The sequence below is a fragment of the Hoplias malabaricus genome, chromosome 8, assembly GCF_029633855.1.
Source record: "Hoplias malabaricus isolate fHopMal1 chromosome 8, fHopMal1.hap1, whole genome shotgun sequence".
NCBI classification, from domain to species: domain Eukaryota; kingdom Metazoa; phylum Chordata; class Actinopteri; order Characiformes; family Erythrinidae; genus Hoplias; species Hoplias malabaricus.
The window spans coordinates 37,819,977-37,827,050 of NC_089807.1; the positions used below are offsets into that span (position 1 = coordinate 37,819,977).

Here is a 7,074-nt window from a genome sequence, read left to right on the forward strand (position 1 = left end):
AAAAAATATGTTCCTGACTTCTGCCATAAAAATAATGTAAGTGATGGTGCCCTCCAATAGTTTACTATAGTTAAAACCTGAGAACATTTCTGTCAAAGGTGAAATGGTTCCATTTTTGAGTTTTTCACTGTCATCTCCGAAAGGCAGCTCATTAGAAATGTATAAACGAGAACAGTGCAGATACAGCAGGGTCCACTAAAGTAAAATAAATATGTAATATGGAAAATTGCAATAAAATTCTATATTTTAATTCATGATGTGTGTCACGGCTGCGCAGGGAGGACGAGGAGACGGACGTAAACGCAAGGAATTTTATTTAAACAAGGACAAAATCAAAATAAACACGGGTAAATACATGGAATTAGACAAGACTATACTATGAACTTAACCAAAGACAGACAAGAGACAGCCATGAACTGGGGTAGACACATGTAAACAGAAAGACTGAGGAAACATACATCTACGCACACAACACCAGACAAAGGAGCACACAAACTACAGGGGTATATCAGGACAGGACAAACAAGGAACACCTGGAGACAATAACGGGACAGAGGCAGGACTAAGGCGGGACTAGGGTGGAGACATGAATAATAACAAACAGAACCATGTGCTAAGTGAGCACATGGCAGGGAAAACAGACATGACAGGACAAGGGCGTGACAATGTGATATGTACACGTTTATACATTCATTTTTCTCCTGTTTTTATTTACATGTTGTTTATCATTTCTATGCACTTTTTATTTCACATCTATTTTATTTCCCAATTAAGAGTGTTACGGTGTGCATTATGACACATAGGGGTGGTTTCCCAGACAGGCATTAAGTCTGGACTAAATCTTCCTTTCAATGGAAAAATCACAATTTAAAATGCAGTGTAGTCCAGGACTAGGCTTAATCTGGGAAACCACCCTTAGTGTTTTAAGTCTGTTATTGGACGGGGTGGGCATTTATTGGTTCAGAGACCACACCTACAAAAGTTTATTAAGAATCATCTTGTTCTTCTGGTCAGTTTTAGCTTGTGCTATTCCTGGCACTGTCAGACACCAGTCAAATTTTCTACTTCTTATTTTGGATAGAGATAAAAAAATCTTTCTAGACATGTACAACCAGATATTCAACCCAAATCTTAAAGAGCATGTGTCTTTTGAACTTCTAAATCTGATGTAAACTGGGTGTATGCACATTAGATCAAAACATGCATGCACGCAAGTAATATGTAGTTTCTTTACCTGTCCAGTCTCAGCCTGGACAAGTAGGCCATCATGTTTAGCGACATTACACATAATATAGCAGAATTAGCTAGCACTAATTATTATTAGCTTTCTGGAGCTTCTCGCAGACACAGGCCTTGCAGCATTGGACTTCTTCCCTTTGGCCTTTGGTCAAAGACAGCCTTGGACACAGCGACCACTTCATCAGAGCTGCTGGCATTCTGAGGGGAATGTGTGGATTCTCCTTCGTCGGTAATGTGAACACACACACACACACACGTGCATAGGGTCTGTGATCACACACCTAGAGCGATGAGCAGCCATTCCCAGGCACTTAAGTCATGGATGTTCCTGCCGTTCCTGGGGATCGAACCGGCACCTAAGACCAGTCCCCTAACCATTAGGCCAATGGCAACGATGAGATAGAAAAAAAAATTATATATGTATATTCACTCATTATCTGTAACTGTTTATCCAGTTCAGGGTCGTGGTGGGTCCTTCATAGGGCAACTCATACACACCTACAGACACCTTTGAGTCGCCAATCCACCTACCAACGTGTGTTTTTGGACTGTAGGAGTAAACCGCAGCACCCGGAAGAAACCCTTTAAGAATATAAAACTTAGCACAAAAAGGAAATTTGTGTTTGGTAGATTATATCTTTATTATTTATTGCTTCTTGGCAATAAATCTTATACCACTGGAAAGCCTGTTAATTTCCCTTTTAATTGATGCCACATTTGTAAGGAACATGCATTTGTGGGTTGAGCATTAAAGCTGATGCGGGCTGTGCCCATGAAAAATTTGCCAAATCTTCTCTTCCACTGCCAAACAGCTTATTTTACTGTTGCTATTGACACTTGTTTTGAGCTTTTCTTGTTTTTGTTTTTCTTGTTCATTTTATTTAAAAAAAAAATACTAGATGATCTACCACCAAAGAGCAAAGAAGACCAAGAACATTTTCTTACATTTTAAGAATTACAAATACTTATTTATTCAATGTAACAGGTTAGAGTAAAGCAGGGGTGTCAAACCAGATCCACGGAGGGCCGTGTGGGTGCAGGTTTTCTTTCCAACCACGCAGAAGCCACACCTCACTCCACCTGTTTTTAATAATTGGATCTAATCAATAGATCTTGACTTTCAGTAGTGTGGGGCTTTTGCGTGGTTGAAAAGAACACCTGCACCCACACGGCCCTCCTTGGATTTGGTTTGACACCCCTGGAGTAAAGCATGTGTAGTTTAATGTGGCTATGCACAGCTATATGGAGTTTTATCATGGACATAGGAGTGAGTTTGATATTGAGGTGGACATATTTGCTGAGTCAAAGCTCACCCCATACCCAAAATATTAGCCAACTATTAGCTGATTCCTACGTAGATAAGGTAGTAAAATACTGCATTTATAATGTTCTTTTGTTATTCTTTATAAATAAGATTAGTAAATAATTTTAATCCAGCACAGTGTCAACATTTTTAGCATAATCATTTTATATCAAGCTTAGACTCATTGTGTCTCTCATAATTGTTGGTATTATTTGTATTAGTTTTTTTTTTTACCAGAATAAAAGTCTCTGAATTTATGAAAATATGTTTGAGTAGATTAAAAATGATTTATATCCTGTACAGGACAGTAATCTGAGTGGTCTACAGTCAGTGGTGTGCCAGACTTTTTATGCCAGTGGACCTATATATGCTTGCTGTCTGGGTTGCTGCATGTCTAGAGGGCTTTCTCAAAACCTGAACACACTTCACTAACTCTCATATCCATCTATGTTAGCTAGCTACCTTAACAAGACTTTATATACAAACCGCTTTTATAACAGTAATTAGCCATCTGTTGTACTCTCGTTACTGACCTAAAGCCCAGAATAAAAGTTGGGCTATTAAGCACAGAGATTGCATATTCTACCATATTTTTCAGTTACTAGCAGAGCCGAATATAGGGAGATTGCATCAACTCCATTCACTCCAATGTCCCAGGGTTTTTTTTTTTTTTTTACATCAATGGAAAATCGTGGAGCCTCTCAATAGTTTCCAAAAGTTAGCGACAGAGACCAGCGACACTGGAGAGTTACAGCAGAACAGATGAGTGTGATGCACATTTACAGTTTAAGACGTTTAAAGAGTGATTTGATATTATTTCACAAGTGGAGAAGGTGAAATGAGGATTTCTTTTGCAATAGAATTTAAGCTGTTACACAATAGCATGGAATATAATTGTTTTTGTGATTCTGTAGAATAGGATGTAATGCGGATCTGAAACTTTTAAACAGTAAAGAGAAAACACCTTCATCCTTTGAGTCTCATAATAATAATAAGTCTAAAGTGTACATACGAGGCTAGTAACACCAGATTTTCAGACTAATCCTGAAATACGGCAAATTAGTTTTTTTACTGTTCACAGGGCCATTACAAAACAATTCCACAGTAAAATTTCTTCATCTTCAGGATATTAATAGTCTGTTATATTGTGTCTTTAGTGAGCCTTTCAGATTTTTGAGACACTATGAAAATAAAGAGATAATATCCGCGGAAGGAAGCTAAACGTGTAGTTTTTCCACGGTGTGGAAGTTGTGTTCCTATTTCGCCATCTAGCGGCGATAGAATGCAACTACTGCACCATTTAAGGCGAAAGAGAAAATCCAGATGAATCGATTGCTCATCCTTGGTGACCCGGATGTGTATCTGAATTTATTTTTTTTAACTCGTATTTTGGTATCTGAATTTTACGACGGAGTTTTAGGGCCACAGCGTGGGGGAAAAAATAAAATTCCAAGATTAAAGTCAGAATTCCGAGAAAAAAACTCGGAATAATTCTGAGAAAAAATCTCAGAATAATTTGCTGCGTATAATGGAGCAGACACAGTGTAACAGAGTAGAACTCCGGCGCCCACGAGGCTCCATCGCGTTACGGCTCGGACTCGTACAAAAAATTAAAGCCTTTATGCATCTCAGTCAGGGGCTGCGTCATGTCGTGTGAATGCGTTTAATAAATAATTAATGCATAAGGCTTTAGTTTCTTGTACGAGTCCGAGCCGTAACGCGATGGAGCCTCGTGGGCGCCGGAGTTCTATTCGCTCTGGATCCATCATTTTCGTGATCATTAATTGTATCGTGAAACTACATGCCCTGGGTTCGTGCACTGATTCAGGGTTTAAACACTAATCACACTGTGGCCCTGATGCGGAAGAGAAGAGTGTTTATTCCTGAAATCTATACCATAGTATGACTTAAGCAACACACTGCATTCCAGTTACACTGTGTCTGCTCCATTATACGCAGCGAATTATTCCGACTTTTTTCTCAGAATGATTCCGAGATTTTTTCTCAGAATTATTCCGAGTTTTTTCTCGGAATTCTGACTTTAATCTCGGAATCTTGTTTTTTTTTTCAACGCTGTGGCCCTAAAACTCCGTCGTAGAATTTCGTCTACCGAATTTGAGCAACTTCGAAATATACTGTTTGGATTTTTTTGAGCTTTAATTTTTTTTATCTGAATTTATTAACCTTGAATAATAACAGTGAAAACGTGTTCTTGAAAATTCACGAGTTCTATTCAAGAGCAATTATATTCAGATTCATAATTTCAGTGCAAAAAAAAATTCACTGCTACAAATTCAAAGGTGGTAATATTTCAAAGTCTGATGAGACGGATTTGCTTCCATAAGAAAGACAGAGACTCAGAAAAAAAGGACTGTGAAGCCACAGGCACCTTCACAAAGAAAGATAGGAGATGTAGCCAACAGGCTCTGTCCTCAGACACCAGATTACATACGGGGATTTTAGCTCAAAGTTTAGCAAAGACCCAGCACCCGGGGGTTTATATAGCCCACAGTTGACGAGAGTCACGCCTAAGTAGTGTGCGTGATTCGAGGCCTCCCCCTGGTGGCCAGAAGACACCTCACCCTTGCCTCAACACTTACACTTTCAACATCATACTCATGAAATTTATTTAATATTTCTACAAATTCCTACAGTAAAAATGTATGATTTTCCCCTTTGAACCTGAGAACATGATCTTCAGCATAATATGTTTGGTAACTGTTTGATTTAACCATTTTATGGCCCTCATTTTGCAATTTATGGAATTGTTATTTTTTATGACTATTTCAATGCTATTACTCCACATTCCTACAGTATTAATGTATAAATATTATCTGGGCACCTGAGAATACATTCTTCAAGGCTGCAGTGGAGTGGGCCAGTGGTTTGATTTAACCCTTAAATAGCATAAACAATTCTGCCATTTATGTAATTTAACTGTTATTTTTATGAATTTTAAAATAATATTATTTCAAATTCCTACAGTAAAAATGTATGAATATTATACTCTGGGTACCCTATAGGTATGAGTTGTTAAGTGCCTTCACTGGTGTCAAGCAAAACGAGAGGCAGACTACAGAGAATACAAGCTAGAAGAAGTGTGGCAGATAGAGAAGTAGGAGGAGAAGGGAGGAACGTGGAGGGCCTGGTGAGGTGCTGGCAGGTGAACCAGACAAGGTAGAGGAGGCAGAGACAGGGAAAGAAGTGCCAGAGATGCAGAGGAGGAGGAGGAGGAGAGAGTCTGGGTTCTCCAAAATGAAAAAGGTTCAGTAGCTTGTATTTACTTAGATCTTGGCAATGTGTAAAATATACTACACAAAACAATTACATGATACCAATGACATCATACAAGCAGACACAATTTCCATGTATTATTAAATAATTAATTATAAACACAAGCATGGAAGCATTTCTAGAACAAAGTGTCTATATGAAATTGAAATATAAAATTTCAGTATGATTTTCTATGATGAGTGTATGAAGTAAAATATTAGCCTAACGTGGTTGCGTCTGTGATCTGTTCCACTAGATAATCATTCATCAGAGAAGTGAGGTGGATCTCTGGGCACTGGCAGTTCAGCTTTCTCCCAGGACGCCAGCGCTGATCCTCAGGGCTCACACTGGTTTTTGTCCCTCACCTTTAAAAAGCAAACCCTCTCTCTCCGGTGGCATCAAGGTCTTCAATTTTCATTTGTAAATGTATAATAAACCTCATCATATTACCTCTTTTTGATTGCTGCTTTATTCCAGTTTTCATTGCAATTTATTCCAGTCTGTTTACACATATTTACATTTATAACATTGCTTATGTATTTTAAGAAATAAAGCGTATTTATGAACAATACGTTTGTAATATTTATGTCTTTACAAATAACACAATCAAAAGTTCACTGTTGCAAGTCGATGAAAGAAAGACAAGAGGAAAATGCTAAGATTTATTTGAAATTACTAAACACAGAGCAATAAAGACAGTTGACAAGAAATTAACAATGTAATTTTTTTTTTTTACAAATTTGTTTTAAAATGGTTGTGATTTTACATTTCTGATAAGTCATATGTATTAGAACTAGTTATATACTATGTACAGAACAGACTAGAACAGGAATGCTGAGATCAGTATAGAACTCATGTCAGGGCAACGACCTATGAAAATAAATGTAGAGCAAAAAGTATATCAATAGGTATATGAATGTATATTCATAAAAAAATAGGAAATTATTATTTACAATTAACTCAATATTCATTCATTCATTGTCTGTAAGCGCTTCTCCAGTTCAGGGTACAGAGCCTACCTGGAATCATTGGGCGCAAGGCAGGAATACACCCTGGAGGGGGCGCCAGTCCGTCACAGGGCATTAAGTCAATATGATGATGCATTTGCAGCTCTTACTCCAGTGGGAATCCTTGATCATTAATCTGTCTGGAATGCTGACACTCAGGGGAATATTTGCAGTTTTTAGATAAAAAACGTAGTTACTGTATTTTGGACTAGTTCTTTAGCAAAAAGTGGCAAAAAAGAAATGATAATATTT

At 37.8% G+C, this 7,074-nt stretch overlaps 1 long non-coding RNA gene across 2 annotated transcripts; it reads left to right on the plus strand.

Annotated features, from left to right (window-relative positions):
* The first annotated feature begins 2,387 nt into the window (after positions 1–2,387).
* On the plus strand, positions 2,388–6,319 carry LOC136706107 (uncharacterized). Of its 2 annotated transcripts, none has more exons than XR_010804117.1 (3): positions 2,388–2,506; positions 5,566–5,806; positions 6,072–6,319. It is a non-coding gene; the product is annotated as an uncharacterized lncRNA (long non-coding RNA). The 2 variants fall into 2 exon arrangements; XR_010804116.1 differs by having other exon boundaries at positions 2,393–2,602.
* The last annotated feature ends 755 nt before the right edge of the window (positions 6,320–7,074 follow it).